General features: G+C 48.4%; 1 protein-coding gene across 2 annotated transcripts in view; it reads left to right on the plus strand.

Moving 5' to 3' along the window:
- The first annotated feature begins 3,040 nt into the window (after window positions 1-3,040).
- Window positions 3,041-14,491, plus strand: part of EYA2 (EYA transcriptional coactivator and phosphatase 2) — a 261,463-nt gene continuing 250,012 nt past the window's right edge. For both annotated transcript variants that reach the window (XM_077873457.1, XM_077873456.1), the window contains exon 1: window positions 3,041-3,141. The gene's annotated coding sequence lies outside the window, so the exon portion shown is untranslated. The remainder of the gene's footprint in view (window positions 3,142-14,491) is intronic.

Consider the following 14,491-nt stretch of genomic DNA (forward strand, 5'->3'; position numbering starts at 1 on the left):
TGAGAACCACTGCCCTAAGAAAAGGAAAAAAATAAAATTAATAAGCACCTGCCTCCTGTTTATCTCTTAAGGTGCTGTGGGGGGTGTGGCTGTGTTTTATGAGATAATGGGCCAGATTCTGGGGAAGGAGTAAAATGAAGGAAACAGATTAACCCTTTGGGCTCCATAGAGTACCCTGAGGTAGTATGTTTTTCAACATTTCCCCCATGATCTGCAGGAAGGAACCCAGCCTGACCCAGTACACACACACACACACACACACACACACACACACACTCTTATTGCATGCAATCCACTTGCTATTTTCTAGGCAGGCTATCCCATTCTATTCCTTTAGGGAAAAAAAAACTCTGCTTCCTGCTACTGTTTAAATAAAATTATATTAAGGTTCCACGGGCCAACATAAATGAAACACCTCAGGAGAGCATAAAGACACTTAATTTGGAACGACTTGGGGCTTTTTGCAAGATGCTGTGGGAAGAGAAGTTGTGTGTACAATGATAAGATTTGGTGAGCATCACTAGTACCAGCTACAGGCAGGTTAGAAAGTGTTTTACAAGCATGACCTCAGTGAATTATCACAAAAATATCACATGGGTACAGGTATCTTCGTTTTAGAGATGAGGAAATGACGGCCAAGTACATATGTATGTTCTGCCTCTAGGAACAGAAGAGTCCCCTCGGAGCTACAGGTCTGGTGCTTACTTGGCTCATGGAAGGAGAACAGTCATTACTGAGTACATTTGCTTCTACCTAAACCTGTAAGAGTGGAAAGTGGAGAATCAGCTCTGGCCAGAGGTGGATGCAGGTATGGCAGGGCCTGCAGCACACACAATTTGGGAACCCAGTTTAAGAAAAATGATAGAAGCCCAAAATTAGGTACAAACGTGGATATTTCTTTGAATTTAAGAAAACACATAGCGACAAATTCAGATTTTAAGAAGCCGAAAAATACCACAAACATCACAAAATTCCCAACTCAACTTTCCCTTGACTGGATCTCCAAAATGCCGGTGGCCACACCCACACCACCCCCTGGGGATCAAGTACTAGAGTGGAGAATCAGAATGGGAAGAGACAGCTCTTTACTGACTGCACCTAAATGACAGTGTGTTGATAGGGACCTAGGGATGTGTTCACAAAGTCACTTGTTCATGTCAAATGTACAAAATGCCAGGACCTTAGAAACAGAGCCAGCGGGTGAGGGGCTCAGGAGCTAAAGCTTCATCAGCTTTCCTGTAACCCACAGCTGGAGTTGAAATCTGGATATTATATCTCAAAATCAAGGGCTTTGGCATCAGCTGGACCTGAATTTCAGCCCTGGATCAGCCACTTTCTGCCTTCTTTGAACTTGGTCATTTGTAAAATGGACATGCCTACAGCATCTATCTACCTATGGGTCTCTTGGGGATTAAATGGGATAAGGAAGGGGTGGGCACTGCTGGATGATCTTGGGTTGCCAGATTTAGCAAAGAAAATACAGGACATCCAGTTAAATTGGAATTTGAGCAGAACAATGAATAATTTTTTTAAAGATTTTATTTATTTATTCACGAGAAACACACAGAGAAAGGCAGAGGCATAGGCAGAGGCAGAAGCAGGCTCCTCACAGGGAATCTGATGCGGGACTCCATCCGGGGACTGGGATCACGGACTGAGCCCAAGGCAGCCGTTCAACCGTTGAACCACCCAGGCGTCCCAATAACTTTTAATATAAGTATTATCAGCTTTTGCATAAGACATCATGCTAAAACTTATTTCTTGCTTCTCTAAAATTCAACTTTATCTGGGGACCCGGTTTATTTTTTATTTTTTATTTTTTATTTTTACTGAGCTTAACGAATGGCAGTGGTTGGTATTGATTTTGGACTGCAGCATCCACAATGAAGTGGTCGTCAGGGAGAAAAAAAAAAAAAAAAGAACAAAACTGCCTCAACTCTGTTCCAGTTTATCGTGGGGAGGATTGAAAGAAGTGACCAGAAGAGGATGAAGGGAGGTCCCTCAGTTTGAGGGTGTGTGGGGTGGGGCATGTGCCACTGATTTTAGGTAAGCCAGTTTCGTTCTTGGGACCTCAGTTTCCCTATCTGTAAAGTGGGTGAAACGTAGGTGGATGATCCCTGAACTCTCCTCCCTCAGATATTACCAGCAGTGGCCTTTCTTATAATTCAGCTGTCACCTCCTCCGAGAAGTCCTTCCAGATTCTTCCAAGATTACCGGCCCTGCGCCCCCGGCACATAATTTTCCCCCTCGATGATAATTCTAACTTTCTGAAATTACCTTGCGTTTCCACTTGTTTGTTTATGGTCTCCCTCCCCATGTGCAGGTAGTTCCCGAGCCCAGACAACGACTCTGTGGCTTGTTCGAGTCGAATCTCCCAGGGACAGTACCCGACACAGTAGATGCTCAGTGCGGGCTGGCTGGATGGGTGGGTGAATGGGTGGATGGATGGATGGGTGAGTGGGTGGGTGGGTGGGTGGCTGGCTGGCTGGCTGGGTGGCTGGGTGGGTGGGTGGATGGATGGATGGGTGGGTGGATGGATGAATGACTGAGTGGGTGGATGGGTGGGTGGGTGGGTGGATGGATGGATGAGTGGATGGGTGCGTGGATGGGTGGGTGGGTGGGTGGGTGGATGGATGAGTGGATGGGTGCGTGGATGCCGGTGTAATTGTCGAGGTGCTTTTCTCAGGGGCCGCGCCCGGGTTGCGGAGGGAGGAGGTGGGGGTGCGGGAGGGTGGGGAGGAGGCTGCGCCCTCGCGCCCCCGGACGGGCGGCAGGAGCGGGCGCGCTGGGCTGGGCTGCAGGCGCGGAGAGCAGCGCGGCGGCGGCGGCAGGGCCGGGTCCCCGCGCCACGCGCGTCCAGCCGGAGGGGGGGAGGCGTGTGCGCCCGCGGAGCCCAGCGCCGCGCCTCGGCGCCCCCACGCGCCCACGCAGCGGCGCGGGGACCGGGCGGGGGCAGAGGGAGGGCCCGGCCCGGGGAGGGGAAGGGGCCGGTCCTCCCCGCGCAGGCAGCGGCCGCCGCAGCCCAGGAGGCGGAGGCGGAGGCAGCGGCGCGGCGGCAGAGCAGCTCGGTGCCCGCGCAGTCAGCCCGGCCGCGTCGGACCCGCGCCCGCCCGCGCCGGGGCGCCCTCTCCACCGCGCGCGGTGAGTACCTCCCGCCGGGCTCCCCGCCTGCGCCGGCCCACGCGGACCCCTGGGCTGGCGCCTCCGCAGCTGTCGGGGCGCTCGGGGAGGGGCGGGGGCGCACGGGCACCGCGGGCGCGTGCCGTCCCGGCAAAGCCGGGCTCCGGGCCTCAGTTTCCTCGGGCGCTCGGAGTGGGGGGCGGGGGCGGGCAGCGACTCAAGTTTGCACTCGGGCGCGCGGGACAAGTGCATGCGCGCGGGTCGGTGTAGACGCGGTGGGTTGCGTTTGGCTCCTTTCCGGACCCGGGTGGTCGGCGACCAGGGGTGTCCCCCGCTTTCCCCTCCCTGCCCCGGCACCCCCCGGGTCCGAACCGAGGAGGCGCCGGGAGCCCCCCGCACGCCCACGGGCGCCGTCCGTGGAGCCCCCGGGACGGGGCGGGAAGGGCTCGCCCACCCTGCGCGGGGCCGGCTCGGGGTGGGGGGTGGGGGGCTTTGCACCGGGGCGGACGTCCCGGCGCTGGCTGAAGCCTGAGTTTTTGCAACCTGGGGGAAAAAAAAAAAAAAAAAAAACTTTGCTTCCGAAGACCGTGGAGACGGAGCCTCGGGTTTTGCTGTAATGGGAGAAAGTGGAGAGAGGACTTGCCTGCTAGCCGTGCAGGCTGGAGCTTCAGCGGCCGTGCTGGCCTCAGCCCCGCAGATTTATTTCCTGCCCCCAAATAGAGTCCGGCCGCGCCGGGGATCCTCGGAGAGCCTGGCCCTGAAAGGACTCGCATCGCGCGGTCCTCGGAGCGCATTTCTCAGGGGCTGGAGGCGAAGCGCTCCGGCCGGGAACCCCGCTGCTCCCGAGCGCGCCCGGCGTGCACGCTGCGGGCTGAGTGCTTTTTTTTTTTTTTTTTTTTTGCAAAGCGAGCCTGAGCTGCATCTTTATGGATCCCGCTTCCTTCCGTCCCCCCTTGCTCCCCGAAACGCTACGTGATCTTTAATGACTTTTCTTTTAGATATTTGTAACGTGGAGGGATAAATCAGCCCCCGGTGGGGAGGGTACCTTTTCGTGACCAGGTACAGCGAAGCGAGTGAACCTCGGGGGCCGGTTGTTGAGCGAGGGCAGAGCCGGGAGGCAGGATGATTTACAAACACCGAGTAAGGATTTGAGTGCTGAATTATGTTTGAGTTACGGAGCTCCCTTCCAAAGGAAATTATAACCGGCGGATGATTGCTGTATTTCAAAACCAAATCTTGAGCCCTTTCATGAGCCCTTTCTTGCCCCAGTGCCATTTCTACTCCCAGAGTAGGACGGCTGAACCAGTAGCCACATTTCCAGCCTCTGGGCCTTGTGGGGCGCTGGGGGTGGGGGGAGGCAGGGCAGGGAGACCTCCTTTTAAAAATAATCTTGGTGAAAAATCTTCCAGGCAGCTCTACCCAAGAAAGGTTCGCCTTTTCCACTCTTTCTCTCCCCGTCTTTGAACCCCTTAAACATTATACTTCCTTGCCTTTAGACATCCTGAGACTAACATAATAAAAGATGTATGTCATAAACGGTGATGGTTTGAATCTTGCTTTTGACTAAACATAAAGTCGTGTTTGTAAGGGGGAAAAAAAAATCTCCTTGTCCTTGGAGGAAACTCTACTGTTTGGCACTTTGGACCAATGCGACTAGATCCGAAAGGGCCTCAACTTTGTAAAAGCCGATCGTGGGTCCCACACGTCCTTGGTAGTCTGGCCGTTCTTCTCTTGTGATGTTTAGCTTCGCAGTATTATTAACTGTTTTATCTTAAAGGAATTGGCATTTTTCCTCTGCCTTGGAAGCAGCTCACCTCGCGTACTGGCTGTGTGCGTAAGAGAATACTCTATGAACGGATCAGTCTCTTTCCTAATGTTAAATGGCTACAGGAAATAAAATAAAATAAAAAGATGTTATTCCGATTCTTTGGGATTTTTTAAAAACCAGATGCTTTCATCACTTAAGTTCTAAAGTCTTCTTTTCATGCCTTTTGTGTTGTATTAAACACATCATAAAGAGCTATGATTTGTTGACTTGTTATAGGATTACCATTTGGCAAAAACACCCAAGACATGCTGTTTCAAATATGTGGTCTTACTTCTGCTTTAAATTGCACGTACAAGATTGCAAGCCTCGTTCCAGACGGATAAATTGATAAAATGCTAGCTGCTGTTGGAATAAGGAAGGAGTCCTCAGAAAAAAAACAAACAAAAAACAAAACAAAACAAAAAAAAACAACTCTCTATGGTGGAGCTAAGTACATTTTGAATTGGGTGAAGCCAGATAAGGAGGACCCCAGCAGTTTGTGAAAAGGTATATACGGTCCAAGAGCGTCCACTTTAAGACGTTTTGCGTTCCCCCATGACAAGATGACTCCCTTCCCACAAAGAAGAAACATTTCCTTATTTTTTCAGTTGCTTTTCCAAAGATAACTTGTGTTCGGGCGCGGGAGACCAGAGTTATGCAGAAATCCAACCGTAACCGGCTCCGAACGAGGACCCGTTCTCGCTTCTTCCACCAGATGTTTTTTAGGTGTCCTCAGCTGGAATGCCCAGTTTGAAACTAATTAGGCCAGCAATAAACTCCTTGTATAATAAAATCGCAGGCCGTTATGGTGCATAAGCGGGGTTCCCAGCAGCTCATGACAGATGCCTCTCTCTCGGAGAGAGAGAGAGAGAGAGAGAAAGAGAGAGAGAGCCCATAGCTGTCAGCAGAAAATGAAGGGAGTAGAAATATCTTGTTCAGACCTTTGCCGGTCCCTAAATATCCACGCACACCTCCAACAGCATGTTCCCTTCTATAAGGCATGGGTGGATGTTGTCTCCAGGTAGGGTTTTGTCTTTGCTGGGCAGGCCTCCTTACTATAAAAATGCTTTTGCAAGAAGTTAACAGCACAAGTATGAGGCAGTGGCCACAGGTCTGAGGTGTGTGTGTGTGGGGGGGGGTGTACGTGTGTGTACGCGTGTGCATGTGTGCAGGCTGGGGGAGAAGGCTTTCTCTCATGTGGCAGGGTAAAAACTCATCTGCTTCTCACCTAGGCACAGATAAAGTGCTAGGCTGTCTGGCCTCCTAGGCACTGCTTGGGGGACAGGAGAACCTCCGTCCCCAAAAGATTTTTTATTGAGGGGGGAATCTGCCCACCAATGTGTTCTCTGTATCTGTGGGGCTTATGGGGGTGAGGTGGCTGGTTATTCAGTTACCTCCAAAGGCTGAACCTTCTGACTCTTGCCAAGACTGGGTTTTGTTGGTGGAAGGAATTTTTTTTTCTAGCTAGCTGCTCTCAAAAAGGAGTTGGTGGACTCTGCTCAAAAAGGAATCTCTATAGAGAATTAACCCCAGAGTTGAGAAAACACAGCCTGTTGACAGAAGACACACACACACACACACACACACACACACACTCATGCACACTTCCCACAGCGCCCCTCTTCCTCCCCACCTTCCTCTCTCACCCCCACCCTCCAAATCCTAACAGCTTCCTGAATGGCCCATTCCCTACATCCCCTATTGTTGGTGGCAGTTTGGACAGCCCCAAATGTACACAACCCAAAGACGATTCTAGTAGGGAAACGATTAGCAGAGAATTTGCTTGAGACAATGCTTCATTTGCGCTATTTGAAGATCTTAACTGGCCTAATGGTGTTTGACTAACTAACACCTCTTCTAATCCGAGGATAAACACCCTCCGTCAGGTGGCAAATACTTGAAGTGACTGGCTCAGACCCACTTGTCTCTGTAAATGAGTCGGAGGGGGCCGGAACTTGTTCTTCATGGCATGTGATTTAAAATCGATTTCAGGGTACGAAGTACCTTCCAGGTATATTCAGGGGATAGAGAACCAAAGAAGCCACAAGCTTTTCAATTTAGTTTTGCTGCTTTTTCTTCTTCTTCTTTTTTTTTCCCTCACTCTTCTCCTGCTGGTGTCTTTGCCCTTTCTCTGCATTTGCAAATTCCATCCTTGTGTTTAGTAGTAATGAGATGAAAATGCCTGCTACGTATTGAACACTTGTGTGCCAGCCCTAAATTCTATTATTAGTAGTGGTATTAGTATTAGTAGCATTAATTATTATTATCATAGCTCAACTTTGTTAACCAGAGAACTGAGTCTCAAATCAGATGACTCACGAGAGGCTGCAGAGCCAGGGAAAGCAGAACCGAGGCCTTCAGACCTCTGCGGACGGTGCCTTACCCATGTGCTATGAAAACCTTGGCCCAGAGAACATTCCTGCTCCCCTTTCCCTTGGAAAGAGATGCCAAATTAGGCTGGTCCGAAATGCACGGAACTCAATTATTTTCTGAATTTTCCCTGATGTTTTTCTTGTTGTTATTGTTGTTTTAAACAGAAGAAAAATCGTATCAATTATGGAGAAAACACAAATATGAGCCTTCCTGAGTCATGATATTCAGCACGTTGTATACGGTTCCGTAAAGGAAAATGTTTATTTACAAGGCCTAATTCAATTTGTTCTTTGATACTATAATGCTACACATTTCAGTTCCTAAAAAGAGTCAGTAAGTTTACGGGCAGTGGCAAGGCCCTAAAATGTTCTGGTAGACGGTCCAAATCGAGTTTACCGGAAGGTGCTGGATCACTATAGTGGGTTGTTGTTTGGGGGTCAGATTATAAACATTTGGAGAGCGAAAAATAATTTGGAACAGGTGGTCCCAAGAGTCAGGTAACTGGAATGATTTATCTCTGCCACTTTGAAGGTTAATGAGGACGTCAGTTGCCTGAATCTGGGACCGGCAGGCAGAGTGTCAGGGGGGAGGCTGAGAGGGCCCCCACTCTGGGACAGAGCCTGGCAGGATGGATGAGAGGGGCTCTGCACACAATCCGGGGTCCCTAGAAAGCGGGGCCTCCTTGCTGTTGTCATTGCCCTTTGAGGATCCTGGTTTAGGGCAAAGATGTGCCTGCTAGTGCTTTTTTTTTGTAGCGTCTGCCTCCGCGTTGCGACGTATCCAGAAATTGAAAACAGGAACTCAGATGAGTAGATAGGCGAGGGAGACAGGTTTACATCTGACCAGTTTTGAGACTGTGCACATGGTCCACTTTCTTTGCCATGAGATGGCTAATTTAGGCAGATTCCGAGATGAACAGAGTGTTTAAAAGAAGGTAGAACTTTTTTGTCGTTTTGCATCAAGAGCGTTGGATCAGTAACATGTGCTGATTTTCCTTGGCACTGGATTTTCCCCCCACTCTTTTCCCTTGTGAGTATCTAGTAGAGTTAGATTTTTAAAATCTGCACGTTCCCAGACGTCACGGATCTGTCCCTACCTACTCAGAGTCATTCCGAAGAGAATTGGCGACTCCCTGTGAATGTAACGAGAGGAGTAGAGATAAAAATCGACATTTTCCCCCCCCAAAGAATGAGGAACTGGAGGGCCTGACTACTGTATGAATATAGCAACTCACTTGTGTCTCGCCTCAGCTGACTCTGTCAGTTCCCCTTTCTTTTCTATTCATCTCCCAAGAATGGCCTTTCATAACTGAAACGTACAGCGTATTAGCCAAAAGACATTTTAATTTCGTAAAGAAAAATCATGCCAGAGACAGCCGGGTCTGTTTCAACCATTATTGTTCTGTAGCGTGCATACTTGGGGTTTCATGGTAAGATGTGGCTTTGCCAAGAAAGAAAATCACAGCAAGAAACTATGCTGAAAACATATACACTTCTGTTTAAGAAATGGGAAAAACACGGAAAAATCCACGGTAATTGCTTTAGCGTGAGTTTTAAATGTCATTGTTTGACTTATGTCAAAAAGTCCCTCTTAGCTAATTCTCACATAGGCTGTGACCAAATAGCTCACCTTAAAAAATGACAATGGCCAGTCTTCACTTTGATGCTCTTTGAGGCTTTAAGATAGCTTTAGTCCTAGGGGAAACGTGCCAAATTTTTAGATTGTACGGGCCATTTTTTTTTTTTTTTAGGTTACTTAGATATCGATTTTATTTTCTTGACCCAAAATAAGAAAACATGGGGAATTCTCAAAAGCTTTTTACAGGCTGCTATTATGACAAGAGAAGCCAAACCAACATGTATTAGGTCATGAGCTTAAAGTGCATAAATAAGCCCTATGAAGGTCACCAAAACAGAGCGAAAACCACCAGTTCTCCTTACCTCGGCCAACTCTACATTCCTGCTGGTAGATGTGTTTGGTTGAAGTGGACACAGAAATGGGGGCTGCAGAGCCCACGGCTGAAAGATCTCAATTTGATTAGGGCTCTGAGGATGAATGAAGACGCTCTTGGGGTCAAGTGAGGTGTGGAGGCTGGAATTCCCATCCCCCTCGGAACCCTCCCCTCTCCCAGCCCCGCAGAAAAAGCAGGTTCCAGGGCTGCCCCTTACTCGGAGGCAGAAGTCTCATTCCTGGTGTTTGGATCTGCTGCAGCCGGAGCAGCAGAGGTCGAAATGTCTTTTGTTCCTTCTGGTCAATTCCTTCACCTCCCATCCCCTTCCTATAGTCACTTCGAGGTTAAGGTATTAGTTGTCTCCAAAGCAATTTCTTTCTTGTTCCTACAAACACAGATGTGTTTTTTAGCATGTGGGGTGCGCCGTGTGAGTACACACCTTTAGGTCTTTGTTGATGGGCAGCTCCCTGAAAGGCACTGAGACAGAGGGGATCTAGTGTATCCCCGAGTTTGGTACCAGCCTCAGTGCTGATAGAAACCCCATGTAGGGAGGAAGCCTCCTTTCAGAAGAGATAGGAAGGGGGCTCCTGGGTGCATCAGTGGGTTCAGCGTCTCCCTTCATCTTTGGCCAGGATCTTGGAGTCCTGGGATCAGGCCCTGCGTCAGGCTTCCTGCTCAGCAGAGAGGGAGAAGCAGACTCGTCTGTGCGCTCTCTCTCTCTCTCAAAAAATAAATAAATAAATAAACAAAATCTAAAAAGAAAAAAAGAGAGACAGAAAGGATGTCAATGCAAAGAGAGTGTTTTCTTTTGTGGGTATGTATCATTTGTAGGTATGGGGACTTCTGTTTCAGGGTTTTCTAGAAACATTTGTCTCTCCAGCAAAGGTATGCATGTCCTTCTCAGTTGGGAAGGTGGTGGATAGGGAAGGAGCACAGGAATCAGATTCCTGTACCTCTGGCCTTTTGTGTGACTGGTACAGTAGAGGGAAGTGGTGACTCGCGGCTGGGATGGTGTCATGTGGCATGACAAGTTGTGACTTGCCGCTTGTGTTGTAAACAGAGTCTTGGCCCCATCCGGCTGTGGAGAAGAATGGAGCCGAGGAGATTATTCACTTCTGGTCTGCCACGGGCCAGAGCTCTCTGGTGCTGTCCGCTTGCTACAGATACCATGCTCCCTGGAGACGTTAATGTTGGGATGGGCAGAGAAGGAGGGGGACGTGCAGAGAAGGAGGGGAGAAAGAATGTCTTAAACTCAGCAAATGTCTGCAAGGCTCCAAATGTCTTCTGCGTTGCTTTGGCGCCCACAAGAAAGGCAGAGTGATAAAAGGACATAGAAGCAGGCTTTGGGGGGAGGGGGAAGAGAAATTGGAGGGCACACTAGTGGTTTGATCTAGAAGGGAGAATTTTCTGACACTTTGGGATCCCTGGAATGCCTTGCTGGGGTGTCTTTAGGAACCTGATTTTAGAAATGTCTTTTCCTGCATCTTGTCTGTCCTTTCTTTATTCATTTTTAGCAAATTAGTTCTTGTTTGTTTGTTTGTTTTTAAGAAAACGTAAGACTTTTGGGGTCATAACAAGTGGCCCATTTTTATTGAACACTTACTATGTGCTAGGCACCACGCTAAGCAAACACATTTCCATCTCCAAACAGCCTTAGATGGAGTGTGCTATTGTTTTGCATATTTTAAAGATGCAAAAATTGAATCTCAGGGAGGTGAAGTAACTTGCCCAGGGCTACATGGCTCATGTTGGAGCCAGGATTGACCCAGTTTCGATTCTTAACCACTCGGATATCCAGGCCCCCCTGGTGTAATAAAAACTACCTTTCCTCTACAAGTCTGGCCCGGAGAGCCAGATTTCAAAGTTAATCTCCACTTGTTTTGCTTGGGGGATTTTAGCTGATGGTCACATAAAAAGTTGGATCCAGAAATAAGAGACATCTGCTGATTCTCAGAGAATCTGGAGCCTGTCCTTGTTTGTAGAAATCAAAGAAAGTTTAGTGTTGGAATCTATTGAAATGGTGGCCACATCTCTGCAGGTAGCGGGCCTAAGGAATTGCCTATGGCTGCTTCTGGGCTAAAGTAGCAGAGTTGAGTAGTTACTGTAAGACCGCATGGCCCTTTATAGAATAAGTTTCCTGACCCTTGAGCTATTGCAATATGACAAGACAAATTTTGTTGACAAGGAAAGACATGCTCTTGGGACAGGACATGGCATAGACCATCTCCCTGATTTGTGATTTATTGAGTGCCTCCTATGTGCCTGATACATTGCATGGTGCTGGGGGAAAGTTACAAATGCATTCATTTTTTCATGCATTTATTCGGCAGTATTTACTGAGCAGTGTTTTAGGCGCTGGGCTGATTACTGGAGATCCAGAGGCAAAAAGGACCCGATCTGGCACCTCTGATAGCAGGATCCCAATGCGTCTCCACCAATATGGGACTGCCTCTTCTTCACCTTTGAGGATCTAGAGGGCAGTGATATGACTTCTTGAGCTTCCCGCTATTCAAGCAGCAGGTTGGAGAAAAAGACCCAACTTTGTAGACTCTTACTTCAAAGCAGGCCTGCCTAATTCAACAAGCAGTATACTGGCTTTTGTGCCTAGAACTATGTTGGGGAGTGTGACCTTCCTTCTGCTTTGGTCAAGAGGTGGTGGGGAACAAGTGGTGGTGGTGTGGGGAGGTAGGAATCAGGCTTCCTGAATTTAAGCCTTGACTCTGACGTATAGCCTACAGATTAAGAGCATGAACCCAGGAGCCGGGCTGTTTGGATTCAAATCCCTGCTCTGCATAAACCAACTATTTAACTTTGGGCAAGTTACCAAATTTCCCTGTGCCTCGGTTTCTTCATCTGTAAAACAGAGTGGATAACTGTGTGCCTTCCCCCAAAGAGTTGTGGAGATGGAGTGACTACATATAAAGTGTTTGCAATAGTGCACGGCAAACAGTATGAATTAGAGTTGGTGGCTATGTTATTTATTACTATTATCATTATTATTATTTATAAGCTGCACAAAACTGGGTTTCAGTTTCCTCTCTAGAAAATGGAGATGCTATAATAACAACACTTATAAATGCTCCAAAGGGCCATTGTGAGAATTTAAATGAGACAGGACGTATAAAACACTTTGCTTTGCTGCAGTGCCTGCCTATATGGAATACCCAATAGGGTAGCTCTTAGGCTCAAGCCAGCTCTTTTTGCCCTTGAGATTATAGGGAGTCACAGATTGGGTTGTCGATGTCCCTTTAAGTTATTGGTGAATTGGGTCCTTTTTCAATATCAAGAAACTGTAGGGCAGTGGTTAAGAGCACAGATCCTAAGTTCTGACAAACCTGAACCCACCCACCCCCAACTCACTAACTGTGCCATCTCAGGTGGGGGCTGACTCTCTCGGCTTCCCAGACCATGGAGGCAGTGGTCTCTGTTCCCTGGGTGGTGGTGAAGGCTAAAAGAGGTGGCACCCATAAAGCTCGGAGCAGGGTGTTTGGCACATAGTAAGCACTCAATAAATGGTAGCTTGTGTTATTATCACTCCTACCTCTTTGCTGCACCTTCACCCCCAGGAAAGCACTGAACATTAGTAAATTTTAATTTGAAAATAAAAGAACACATTTTAAAACTGCCAAACAGATTTAAAATAATATTCATTAAACAAAATTAAAATATTCTATTAAAGCCAGACTTTGGGCTCAGACCAAATTTTTATAACCCAAGCTTAAAGGCCAAGGAGTCCCCCAGTCACAATGGGGACATTGTGATTGAACTTGAGACTTCAACGCTGCTATTGAGCAGTCTTTGAAATACTCGTTTCCCCGTTAAAATAAAAGGGAAGTCATGGGAAGAAAAAAAATGAGGTTCTTGCTCACCCCAACAAACCTTAATGAATCGAAAAAGAAAAACAAAAGATTTCTCATTTTTTTCTTCTGCTACTTTATCCTGCCAAAGACGTGTGGCCCCCTCCTAACCCCACCTTTGCATGGTACCCGCTCAGAATGTTCCAGATCTGATATGCTTGACAAGCTGAGGTCGTCTAAATGCTGCTCTTCACCAGACTGTATGGACGGTGGTGTGTTGCCGACAGCTGGGGCTCGGAAGCCCTGCTGCCAGGGTTCACATCTGAGCTATGCCTCCGCTTCCCTGTTTGCTGAACGGAGATAAAATAGCTCCTACGTCGGGGCGTGGTGAGTGCTTGGAAGACTCAGGTACCCCTGTTGATGTTTAGCCTTGGTGCTATCATCTGGTCAATGAAACTGCCCCAGACTTTTGTGACTTTGAGGAATTCGCGCGTACAGGTATGCCTGCCTTCATCTGAGAGTTGCAAGTGAAAACGCTCTCAGTGTGCAGGGAGGGGAATGGGAAGGGAAGAAGTGGCTTTAAAAGTCTCCTGCGGGAGTTTTGATGTGTCAGACACTTTCACAAAGCTTGTTTAGTCCTCTCAAAACAAAATCCCATGACGTACAAAGGTCCATTTAGCAAGTAGGGAAACTGAGCCTTGCACTGCTCCAGTGGCTGCTCAGCGAGATTCCATCCCAAAGCGCAGACCGGTTCCACCCCGTGCCCTGCAGCCCTGCTGGCGCGAGTGGACAGACGATCCAGACACTTCTCCCTGACTGACCTGTGATTTGTGTCCTCTTTCTACATTTCAGTGACATCCTTCACCCTCACCAAGCCTGCATCTGTGTGGCCTTTTATCCGCCTTGCCATTGAGAATGGATGGATTTTTTCTTGAACAACCAATAAAAAAGGCAGTGGCAGAGGGCTGTGATGTTCTTCGCTAGGGGACATTTTTTGAGAACCCCTGCAGTTTCTGCCAACCGGGGTGGGGGGCATCACCTCGTCCGCAGACCAAACCAGGCCCTTGGCTCAGATGTGGGGCCAAGAGTCAGGTTATCAGAGGGTGGGAGGCTGCAGAAGAGGGTGTGGGATGGACTTCCCACCCTGCCACCCACCTGGTGTGTGACGTAGGGCAGGCATCTCAGGTCCTCTGAGCCTCAGTCTCTTCACTTGATCCTGGGGCACGTGCTGTCCACATCGGGTTTGTTAGACAGCTTCGGTCAGCGATGGGTGGGACACATTCTGTAGTTCTGAGAGCAGCGCTCTTAGATATTATGGATTTGCACCCCCCCCCCAAAGTATTCTAAAAAGAAGCAAAAGTGAAGGTGGCTCGCCCCTGGGAATATTCTTGACTGTTCTTCAGTAGCTACTTGGGATTTTGCACATTTGGGAAGAATCTATAA

The sequence above is a fragment of the Canis aureus genome, chromosome 26 (genome assembly GCF_053574225.1).
Source record: "Canis aureus isolate CA01 chromosome 26, VMU_Caureus_v.1.0, whole genome shotgun sequence".
Classification (NCBI taxonomy): Eukaryota; Metazoa; Chordata; class Mammalia; order Carnivora; family Canidae; genus Canis; species Canis aureus.